This window comes from Pavona decussata, unplaced genomic scaffold (assembly GCF_977016875.1).
Source record: "Pavona decussata unplaced genomic scaffold, jaPavDecu1.1 SCAFFOLD_396, whole genome shotgun sequence".
NCBI classification, from domain to species: domain Eukaryota; kingdom Metazoa; phylum Cnidaria; class Anthozoa; order Scleractinia; family Agariciidae; genus Pavona; species Pavona decussata.
Window position 1 is genome coordinate 596,899 of NW_028145767.1, and position 12,372 is coordinate 609,270.

General features: G+C 30.7%; 1 protein-coding gene across 1 annotated transcript in view; it reads left to right on the top strand.

Moving 5' to 3' along the window:
• LOC146451156 (putative aarF domain-containing protein kinase 5) overlaps nucleotides 1-12,372 on the top strand; it is a 60,907-nt gene that overhangs the window by 22,671 nt on the left and 25,864 nt on the right. The gene's annotated exons all lie outside the window — the stretch shown is intronic.

The window sequence follows — 12,372 nt, forward strand, 5'->3', positions numbered from 1 at the left end:
GGTTAAAATAAAACAGCTTTTGGTGGTTATTAGCACGATGGTTAAAAGAAAACAGTTTTTGGTGGTTATTAGCACGGTGGTTAAAATAAAACAGGCTTTGGTGGTTATTAGCACGGTGGTTAAAATGAAACAGTGTTTGGTGGTTATTTGCCCTGTGGTTAAAATAAAACAGTTTTTGGTGGTTATTGGCACGGTGGTTAAAATAAAACAGTTTTTGGTGGTTGTTAGCACGGTGGTTAAAATGAAACAGCTTTTGGTGGTTATTAGCACGGTGGTTAACATAAAACAGTTTTTAGTGGTTATTAGCATAGTGGTTAAAATAAAACAGTTTTTGGTGGTTATTAGTACGGTGGTTAAAATAAAACAGTTTTTGGTGGTTATTTCCACGGTGGTTAAAATAAAAGAGTTTTTGGTGGTTATTAGCCCGGTGGTTAAAATAAAACAGTTTTTGGTCGTTATTAGCACGGTGGTTAAAATAAAACAGTTTTTGCTTGTTATTAGCAAAGTGCTTAAAATAAAACAGTTTTTGGTGGTTATTAGCGCGGTGGTTAAAATAAAAGAGTTTTTGGTGGTTATTAGCATACTGCTTAAAATAAAACTGTTTTTGGTGGTTATTAATACGGTGGTTAAAATAACACAGTTTTTGGTGGTTATTAGCACGGTGGTTAAAATAAAACAGTTTTTGGTCGTTATTAGCACGGTGGTTAAAATAAAACAGTTTTTGCTTGTTATTAGCAAAGTGCTTAAAATAAAACAGTTTTTGGTGGGTATTAGCGCGGTGGTTAAAATAAAAGAGTTTTTGGTGGTTATTAGCATACTGCTTAAAATAAAACTGTTTTTGGTGGTTATTAATACGGTGGTTAAAATAACACAGTTTTTGGTGGTAATTAATACGGTGGTTAAGATAAAACAGTTTCTGGTGGTTATTAGCACGGTGGTTAAAATAAAACAGTTTTTGGTGGTTATTAGCACAGTGGTTGAAATAAAACAGTTTTTGGTGGTTATTAGCACAGTGGTTAAAATAACACAGTTTTTGGTGGTAATTAATACGGTGGTTAAAATAAAACAGTTTTTCGTGGTTGTTAACATTGTTGTTAAAATAAAACAGTTTTTGGTGGTTATTAGCATAGTGGTTAAAATAAAACAGTTTTTCGTGGTTATTAGCGTAGTGGTTAAAATAAAACAGTTTTTGGTGGTTAGTACCATGGTGGTTAAAATAAATTAGTTTTTGGTGGTTATTAGCATAGTGGTTAAAATAAAACAGTTTTTGGTGGCTAGTAGCATAGTGGTTAAAATAAAACAGTTTTTGGTGGTTATTAGCACGGTGGTTAAAATAAAACAGGTTTTGGTGGTTATTAGCACGGTGGTTAAAATAAAACAGTTTTTGGTTGTTATTAGCATAGTAAGTAAAATAAAACAGTTTTTGGTTGTTATTAGCATAGTGGTTAAAATAAAACAGTTTTTGGTGGTTATTAACACGGTGGTTAAAATAAAACAGTTTTTGGTGGTTATTAGCACGGTGGTTAAAATAAAACAGTTGTTGGTGGTTATTAGCACGGTGGTTAAAATAAAACAGTTTGTGGTGGTAATTAATACGGTGGTTAAAATAAAACAATTTTTCGTGGTTGTTAACATTGTTGTTAAAATAAAATAGTTTTTGGTGGTTATTAACATACTGGTTAAAATAAAACAGTTTTTGGTGGTTGTTAGGACGGTGGTTAAAATAAAACAGTTTTTGGTGGTTATTAGCACCGTGGTTAAAATAAAACAGTTTTTGGTGGTTATTAGCATAGTGGTTAAAATAAAACAGCTTTTGGTGGTTATTAGCACGATGGTTAAAATAAAACAGTTTTTGGTGGTGATTAGTACGGTGGTTAAAATAAAACAGTTTTTGGTGATTATTAGCCGGTGGTTAAAATGAAACAGTTTTTGGTGGTTATTAGCACGGTGGTTAAAATAAAACAGTTTTTGGTGGTTTTTAATACGTTGTTTAAAATCAAACATTTTTTGGTGATTATTAGCACGGTGGTTAAAAAAAAACAGTTTTTGGTGGTTATTAGCATGGTAGTTAAAATAAAACAGTTTTTGGTGGTTATTAGCACGGTGGTTAAAATAAAACAGTTTTTAGTGGTTATTAGCACGGTGGTTAAAATGAAACAGTTTTTGGTGGTTATTAGCACGGTGGTTAAAATAAAACAGTTTTTAGTGGTTATTAGCATAGTGGTTAAAATAAAACAGTTTTTGGTGGTTATTAGTACGGTGGTTAAAATAAAATAGTTTTTGGTGTTTATTACCACGGTGGTTAAAATAAAAGAGTTTTTGGTGGTTATTAGCACGGTGATTAAAATAAAACAGTTTTTGGTGGTAATTAATACGTTGGTTAAAATCAAACATTTTTTGGTGGTTATTAGCACGGTGGTTAAAATAAAACAGTTTTTGGTGGTTATTAGCATGGTGGTTAAAATAAAACAGTTTTTGGTGGTTATTAGCATGGTGGTTAAAATAAAACAGTTTTTAGTGGTTATTAGCTCGGTGGTTAAAATAAAACAGTTTTTGGTAGTTATTAGCACGGTGGTTAAAATAAAACAGTTTTTGGTCGTTATTAGCACGGTGGTTAAAATAAAACAGTTTTTGCTTGTTATTAGCAAAGTGCTTAAAATAAAACAGTTTTTGGTTGTTATTAGCGCGGTGGTTAAAATAAAACAGTTTTTGGTGGTTATTAGCATACTGCTTAAAATAAAACTGTTTTTGGTGGTTATTAATACGGTGGTTAAAATAACACAGTTTTTGGTGGTTATTAGCACGGTTGTTAAAATAAAACAGTTTTTGGTGGTTATTAGCACGGTGGTTAAATTAAACAGTTTTTGGTTGTCATTAGCATGGTGGTTAAAATAAAACAGTTGTTGGTGGTAATTAATACGGTGGTTAAAATAAAACAGTTTCTGGTGGTTATTAGCACGGTGGTTAAAATAAAACAGTTTTTGGTGGTTATTAGCACGGTGGTTAAAATAAAACAGTTTTTGGTGGTTATTAATACGGTGGTTAAAATAAAACAGTTTGTTGTGATAATTAACACGGTGGTTAAAATAAAACAGTTTGTCGTGGTAATTAATACGGTGGTTAAAATAAAACAGTTTTTCGTGGTTGTTAACATTGTTGTTAAAATAAAACAGTTTTTGGTGGTTATTAGCATAGTGGTTAAAATAAAACAGTTTTTGGTGGTTAGAAGCATGGTGGTTAAAATAAATTAGTTTTTGGTGGTTATTAGCATAGTGGTTAAAATAAAACAGTTTTTGGTGGCTAGTAGCATAGTGGTTAAAATAAAACAGTTTTTGGTGGTTATTAGCACGGTGGTTAAAATACGACAGTTTTTGGTGGTTATTAGCATACTGGTTAAAATGAAACAGTTTTTGGTGGTTATTAGCACGGTGGTTAAAATAAAACAGTTTTTTGGTGGTTATTAGCACGGTGGTTAAAATAAAACAGTTTTTGGTGGTTATTAGCACGGTGGTTAAAATAAAACAGTGTTTGGTTGTTATTAGCATAGTGATTAAAATAAAACAGTTTTTGGTTGTTATTAGCATAGTGGTTAAAATAAAACAGTTTTTGGTGTTTATTAACGCGGTGGTTAAAATAAAACAGTTTTTGGTGGTTATTAGCACGGTGGTTAAAATAAAACAGTTGTTGGTGGTTATTAGCACGGTGGTTAAAATAAAACAGTTTTTGGTGGTTATTAACAAGGTAGTTAAAATAAAACAGTTTGTGGTGGTAATTAATACGGTGGTTAAAATAAAACAGTTTTTCGTGGTTGTTAACATTGTTGTTAAAATAGAATAGTTTTTGTTGGTTATTAGCATACTGGTTAAAATAAAACAGTTTTTGGTGGTTGTTAGGACGGTGGTTAAAATAAAACAGTTTTTAGTGGTTATTAGCACGGTGGTTAAAATGAAACAGTTTTTGGTGGTTATTAGCACGGTGGTTAAAATAAAACAGTTTTTAGTGGTTATTAGTATAGTGGTTAAAATAAAACAGTTTTTGGTGGTTATTAGTACGGTGGTTAAAATAAAACAGTTTCTGGTGGTTATTACGACGGTGGTTAAAATAAAAGAGTTTTTGGTGGTTATTAGCACAGTGATTAAAATAAAACAGTTTTTGGTGGTTATTAATACGTTGGTTAAAATCGAACATTTTTTGGTGGTTATTAGCACGGTGGTTAAAATAAAACAGTTTTTGGTGGTTATTAGCATGGTGGTTAAAATAAAACAGTTTTTGGTGGTTATTAGCATGGTGGTTAAAATAAAACAGTTTTTAGTGGTTATTAGCTCGGTGGTTAAAATAAAACAGTTTTTGGTAGTTATTAGCACGGTGGTTAAAATAAAACAGTTTTTGGTCGTTATTAGCACGGTGGTTAAAATAAAACAGTTTTTGCTTGTTATTAGCAAAGTGCTTAAAATAAAACAGTTTTTGGTTGTTATTAGCGCGGTGGTTAAAATAAAACAGTTTTTGGTGGTTATTAGCATACTGCTTAAAATAAAACTGTTTTTGGTGGTTATTAATACGGTTGTTAAAATAACACAATGTGTGGTGGTTATTAGCACGGTTGTTAAAATAAAACAGTTTTTAGTGGTTATTAGCACGGTGGTTAAATTAAACACTTTTTGGTTGTTATTAGCATGATGGTTAAAATAAAACAGTTGTTGGTGGTAATTAATACGGTGGTTAAAATAAAACAGTTTCTGGTGGTTATTAGCACGGTGGTTAAAATAAAACAGTTTTTGGTGGTTAATAGCACGGTGGTTAAAATAAAACAGTTTTTGGTGGTTATTAATACGGTGGTTAAAATAAAACAGTTTGTTGTGATAATTAACACGGTGGTTAAAATAAAACAGTTTTTGGTGGTTATTAACAAGGTAGTTAAAATAAAACAGTTTGTGGTGGTAATTAATACGGTGGTTAAAATAAAACAGTTTTTCGTGGCTGTTAACATTGTTGTTAAAATAAAACAGTTTTTGGTGGTTATTAGCATAGTGGTTAAAATAAAACAGTTTTTGGTGGCTAGTAGCATAGTGGTTAAAATAAAACAGTTTTTGGTGGTTATTAGCACGGTGGTTAAAATACGACAGTTTTTGGTGGTTATTAGCATACTGGTTAAAATGAAACAGTTTTTGGTGGTTATTAGCACGGTGGTTAAAATAAAACAGTTTTTGGTGGTTATTAGCACGGTGGTTAAAATAAAACAGTTTTTGGTGGTTATTAGCACGGTGGTTAAAATAAAACAGTGTTTGGTTGTTATTAGCATAGTGATTAAAATAAAACAGTTTTTGGTTGTTATTAGCATAGTGGTTAAAATAAAACAGTTTTTGGTGGTTATTAGCACGGTGGTTAAAATAAAACAGTTTTTGGTCGTTATTAGCACGGTGGTTAAAATAAAACAGTTTTTGCTTGTTATTAGCAAAGTGCTTAAAATAAAACAGTTTTTGGTTGTTATTAGCGCGGTGGTTAAAATAAAAGAGTTTTTGGTGGTTATTAACATACTGCTTAAAATAAAACTGTTTTTGGTGGTTATTAATACGGTGGTTAAAATAACACAGTTTTTGGTGGTTATTAGCACGGTGGTTAAAATAAAACAGTTTTTGGTGGTTATTAGCACGGTGGTTAAATTAAACAGTTTTTGGTTGTTATTAGTATGGTGGTTAAAATAAAACAGTTGTTGGTGGTAATTAATACGGTGGTTAAAATAAAACAGTTTCTGGTGGTTATTAGCACGGTGGTTAAAATAAAACAGTTTTTGGTGGTTATTAGCACAGTGGTTAAAATAGAACAGTTTTTGGTGGTTATTAATACGGTTTTTTAAAATAAAACAGTTTGTTGTGATAATTAACACGGTGGTTAAAATAAAACAGTTTTTCGTGGTAATTAATACGGTGGTTAAAATAAAACAGTTTTTCGTGGTTGTTAACATTGTTGTTAAAATAAAACAGTTTTTGGTGGTTATTAGCATAGTGGTTAAAATAAAACAGTTTTTCGTGGTTATTACCATGGTGGTTAAAATAAATTAGTTTTTGGTGGTTATTAGCATAGTGGTTAAAATAAAACAGTTTTTTGTGGCTAGTAGCATAGTGGTTAAAATAAAACAGTTTTTGGTGGTTATTAGCACGGTGGTTAAAATAAAACAGGTTTTGGTGGTTATTAGCACGGTGGTTAAAATAAAACAGTTGTTGGTGGTTATTAGCACGGTGGTTAAAATAAAACAGTTTTTGGTGGTTATTAACCAGGTAGTTAAAATAAAACAGTTTGTGGTGGTAATTAATACGGTGGTTAAAATAAAACAATTTTTCGTGGTTGTTAACATTGTTGTTAAAATAAAATAGTTTTTGGTGGTTATTAGCATACTGGTTAAAATAAAACAGTTTTTGGTGGTTGTTAGGACGGTGGTTAAAATAAAACAGTTTTTGGTGGTTATTAGCACCGTGGTTAAAATAAAACAGTTTTTGGTGGTTATTAGCATAGTGGTTAAAATAAAACAGCTTTTGGTGGTTATTAGCACGATGGTTAAAATAAAACAGTTTTTGGTGGTGATTAGCACGGTGGTTAAAATAAAACAGTTTTTGGTGATTATTAGCCGGTGGTTAAAATGAAACAGTTTTTGGTGGTTATTAGCACGGTGGTTAAAATAAAACAGTTTTTGGTGGTTTTTAATACGTTGTTTAAAATCAAACATTTTTTGGTGATTATTAGCACGGTGGTTAAAAAAAAACAGTTTTTGGTGGTTATTAGCATGGTAGTTAAAATAAAACAGTTTTTGGTGGTTATTAGCACGGTGGTTAAAATAAAACAGTTTTTAGTGGTTATTAGCACGGTGGTTAAAATGAAACAGTTTTTGGTCGTTATTAGCACGGTGGTTAAAATAAAACAGTTTTTAGTGGTTATTAGCATAGTGGTTAAAATAAAACAGTTTTTGGTGGTTATTAGTACGGTGGTTAAAATAAAATAGTTTTTGGTGGTTATTACCACGGTGGTTAAAATAAAAGAGTTTTTGGTGGTTATTAGCACGGTGATTAAAATAAAATAGTTTTTGGTGGTAATTAATACGTTGGTTAAAATCAAACATTTTTTGGTGGTTATTAGCACGGTGGTTAAAATAAAACAGTTTTTGGTGGTTATTAGCATGGTGGTTAAAATCAAACATTTTTTGGTGGTTATTAGCATGGTGGTTAAAATAAAACAGTTTTTAGTGGTTATTAGCTCGGTGGTTAAAATAAAACAGTTTTTGGTAGTTATTAGCACGGTGGTTAAAATAAAAAAGTTTTTGGTCGTTATTAGCACGGTGGTTAAAATAAAACAGTTTTTGCTTGTTATTAGCAAAGTGCTTAAAATAAAACAGTTTTTGGTTGTTATTAGCGCGGTGGTTAAAATAAAACAGTTTTTGGTGGTTATTAGCATACTGCTTAAAATAAAACTGTTTTTGGTGGTTATTAATACGGTGGTTAAAATAACACAGTTTTTTGTGGTTATTAGCACGGTTGTTAAAATAAAACAGTTTTTTGTGGTTATTAGCACGGTGGTTAAATTAAACAGTTTTTGGTTGTTATTAGCATGGTGGTTAAAATAAAACAGTTGTTGGTGGTAATTAATACGGTGGTTAAAATAAAACAGTTTCTGGTGGTTATTAGCACGGTGGTTAAAATAAAACAGTTTTTGGTGGTTATTAGCACGGTGGTTAAAATAAAACAGTTTTTGGTGGTTATTAATACGGTGGTTAAAATAAAACAGTTTGTCGTGATAATTAACACGGTGGTTAAAATAAAACAGTTTGTCGTGGTAATTAATACGGTGGTTAAAATAAAACAGTTTTTCGTGGTTGTTAACATTGTTGTTAAAATAAAACAGTTTTTGGTGGTTATTAGCATAGTGGTTAAAATAAAACAGTTTTTGGTGGTTAGTAGCATGGTGGTTAAAAAAAATTAGTTTTTTGTGGTTATTAGCATAGTGGTTAAAATAAAACAGTTTTTGGTGGCTAGTAGCATAGTGGTTAAAATAAAACAGTTTTTGGTGGTTATTAGCACGGTGGTTAAAATACGACAGTTTTTGGTGGTTATTAGCATACTGGTTAAAATGAAACAGTTTTTGGTGGTTATTACCACGGTGGTTAAAATAAAACAGTTTTTGGTGGTTTTTAGCACGGTGGTTAAAATAAAACAGTTTTTGGTGGTTATTAGCACGGTGGTTAAAATAAAACAGTTTTTGGTTGTTATTAGCATAGTGATTAAAATAAAACAGTTTTTGGTTGTTATTAGCATAGTGGTTAAAATAAAACAGTTTTTGGTGGTTATTAGCACGGTGGTTAAAATAAAACAGTTTTTGGTCGTTATTAGCACGGTGGTTAAAATAAAACAGTTTTTGCTTGTTATTAGCAAAGTGCTTAAAATAAAACAGTTTTTGGTGGGTATTAGCGCGGTGGTTAAAATAAAAGAGTTTTTGGTGGTTATTAGCATACTGCTTAAAATAAAACTGTTTTTGGTGGTTATTAATACGGTGGTTAAAATAACACAGTTTTTGGTGGTTATTAGCACGGTGGTTAAAATAAAACAGTTTTTGGTGGTTATTAGCACGGTGGTTAAATTAAACAGTTTTTGGTTGTTATTAGTATGGTGGTTAAAATAAAACAGTTGTTGGTGGTAATTAATACGGTGGTTAAAATAAAACAGTTTCTGGTGGTTATTAGCACGGTGGTTAAAATAAAACAGTTTTTGGTGGTTATTACCACAGTGGTTAAAATAGAACAGTTTTTGGTGGTTATTAATACGGTTTTTTAAAATAAAACAGTTTGTTGTGATAATTAACACGGTGGTTAAAATAAAACAGTTTGTCGTGGTAATTAATACGGTGGTTAAAATAAAACAGTTTTTCGTGGTTATTAGCATAGTGGTTAAAATAAAACAGTTTTTGGTGGTTAGTACCATGGTGGTTAAAATAAATTTGTTTTTGGTGGTTATTAGCATAGTGGTTAAAATAAAACAGTTTTTTGTGGCTAGTAGCATAGTGGTTAAAATAAAACAGTTTTTGGTGGTTATTAGCACGGTGGTTAAAATAAAACAGGTTTTGGTGGTTATTAGCACGGTGGTTAAAATAAAACAGTTTTTGGTTGTTATTAGCATAGTAATTAAAATAAAACAGTTTTTGGTTGTTATTAGCATAGTGGTTAAAATAAAACAGTTTTTGGTGGTTATTAACACGGTGGTTAAAATAAAACAGTTTTTGGTGGTTATTAGCACGGTGGTTAAAATAAAACAGTTGTTGGTGGTTATTAGCACGGTGGTTAAAATAAAACAGTTTTTGGTGGTTATTAACCAGGTAGTTAAAATAAAACAGTTTGTGGTGGTAATTAAAACGGTGGTTAAAATAAAACAATTTTTCGTGGTTGTTAACATTGTTGTTAAAATAAAATAGTTTTTGGTGGTTATTAGCATACTGGTTAAAATAAAACAGTTTTTGGTGGTTGTTAGGACGGTGGTTAAAATAAAACAGTTTTTCGTGGTTATTAGCACCGTGGTTAAAATAAAACAGTTTTTGGTGGTTATTAGCATAGTGGTTAAAATAAAACAGCTTTTGGTGGTTATTAGCACGATGGTTAAAATAAAACAGTTTTTGGTGGTGATTAGCACGGTGGTTAAAATAAAACAGTTTTTGGCGATTATTAGCCGGTGGTTAAAATGAAACAGTTTTTGGTGGTTATTAGCACGGTGGTTAAAATAAAACAGTTTTTGGTGGTTTTTAATACGTTGTTTAAAATCAAACAATTTTTGGTGATTATTAGCACGGTGGTTAAAAAAAAACAGTTTTTGGTGGTTATTAGCATGGTAGTTAAAATAAAACAGTTTTTGGTGGTTATTAGCACGGTGGTTAAAATAAAACAGTTTTTAGTGGTTATTAGCACGGTGGTTAAAATGAAACAGTTTTTGGTGGTTATTAGCACGGTGGTTAAAATAAAACAGTTTTTAGTGGTTATTAGCATAGTGGTTAAAATAAAACAGTTTTTGGTGGTTATTAGTACGGTGGTTAAAATAAAATAGTTTTTGGTGGTTATTACCACGGTGGTTAAAATAAAAGAGTTTTTGGTGGTTATTAGCACGGTGATTAAAATAAAACAGTTTTTGGTGGTAATTAATACGTTGGTTAAAATCAAACATTTTTTGGTGGTTATTAGCACGGTGGTTAAAATAAAACAGTTTTTGGTGGTTATTAGCATGGTGGTTAAAATAAAACAGTTTTTGGTGGTTATTAGCATGGTGGTTAAAATAAAACAGTTTTTAGTGGTTATTAGCTCGGTGGTTAAAATAAAACAGTTTTTGGTAGTTATTAGCACGGTGGTTAAAATAAAACAGTTTTTGGTCGTTATTAGCACGGTGGTTAAAATAAAACAGTTTTTGCTTGTTATTAGCAAAGTGCTTAAAATAAAACAGTTTTTGGTTGTTATTAGCGCGGTGGTTAAAATAAAACAGTTTTTGGTGGTTATTAGCATACTGCTTAAAATAAAACTGTTTTTGGTGGTTATTAATACGGTGGTTAAAATAACACAGTTTTTGGTGGTTATTAGCACGGTTGTTAAAATAAAACAGTTTTTGGTGGTAATTAATACGGTGGTTAAAATAAAACAATTTTTCGTCGTTGTTAACATTGTTGTTAAAATAAAATAGTTTTTGGTGGTTATTAGCATACTGGTTAAAATAAAACAGTTTTTGGTGGTTGTTAGGACGGTGGTTAAAATAAAACAGTTTTTGGTGGTTATTAGCACGGTTGTTAAAATAAAACAGTTTTTTGTGGTTATTAGCACGGTGGTTAAATTAAACAGTTTTTGGTTGTTATTAGCATGGTGGTTAAAATAAAACAGTTGTTGGTGGTAATTAATACGGTGGTTAAAATAAAACAGTTTCTGGTGGTTATTAGCACGGTGGTTAAAATAAAACAGTTTTTGGTGGTTATTAGCACGGTGGTTAAAATAAAACAGTTTTTGGTGGTTATTAATACGGTGGTTAAAATAAAACAGTTTGTCGTGATAATTAACACGGTGGTTAAAATAAAACAGTTTGTCGTGGTAATTAATACGGTGGTTAAAATAAAACAGTTTTTCGTGGTTGTTAACATTGTTGTTAAAATAAAACAGTTTTTGGTGGTTATTAGCATAGTGGTTAAAATAAAACAGTTTTTGGTTGTTAGTAGCATGGTGGTTAAAAAAAATTAGTTTTTTGTGGTTATTAGCATAGTGGTTAAAATAAAACAGTTTTTGGTGGCTAGTAGCATAGTGGTTAAAATAAAACAGTTTTTGGTGGTTATTAGCACGGTGGTTAAAATACGACAGTTTTTGGTGGTTATTAGCATACTGGTTAAAATGAAACAGTTTTTGGTGGTTATTAGCACGGTGGTTAAAATAAAACAGTTTTTGGTGGTTTTTAGCACGGTGGTTAAAATAAAACAGTTTTTGGTGGTTTTTAGCACGGTGGTTAAAATAAAACAGTTTTTGGTTGTTATTAGCATAGTGATTAAAATAAAACAGTTTTTGGTTGTTATTAGCATAGTGGTTAAAATAAAACAGTTTTTGGTGGTTATTAGCACGGTGGTTAAAATAAAACAGTTTTTGGTCGTTATTAGCACGGTGGTTAAAATAAAACAGTTTTTGCTTGTTATTAGCAAAGTGCTTAAAATAAAACAGTTTTTGGTGGGTATTAGCGCGGTGGTTAAAATAAAAGAGTTTTTGGTGGTTATTAGCATACTGCTTAAAATAAAACTGTTTTTGGTGGTTATTAATACGGTGGTTAAAATAACACAGTTTTTGGTGGTTATTAGCACGGTGGTTAAAATAAAACAGTTTTTGGTGGTTATTAGCACGGTGGTTAAATTAAACAGTTTTTGGTTGTTATTAGTATGGTGGTTAAAATAAAACAGTTGTTGGTGGTAATTAATACGGTGGTTAAAATAAAACAGTTTCTGGTGGTTATTAGCACGGTGGTTAAAATAAAACAGTTTTTGGTGGTTATTACCACAGTGGTTAAAATAGAACAGTTTTTGGTGGTTATTAATACGGTTTTTTAAAATAAAACAGTTTGTTGTGATAATTAACACGGTGGTTAAAATAAAACAGTTTGTCGTGGTAATTAATACGGTGGTTAAAATAAAACAGTTTTTCGTGGTTATTAGCATAGTGGTTAAAATAAAACAGTTTTTGGTGGTTAGTACCATGGTGGTTAAAATAAATTAGTTTTTGGTGGTTATTAGCATAGTGGTTAAAATAAAACAGTTTTTTGTGGCTAGTAGCATAGTGGTTAAAATAAAACAGTTTTTGGTGGTTATTAGCACGGTGGTTAAAATAAAACA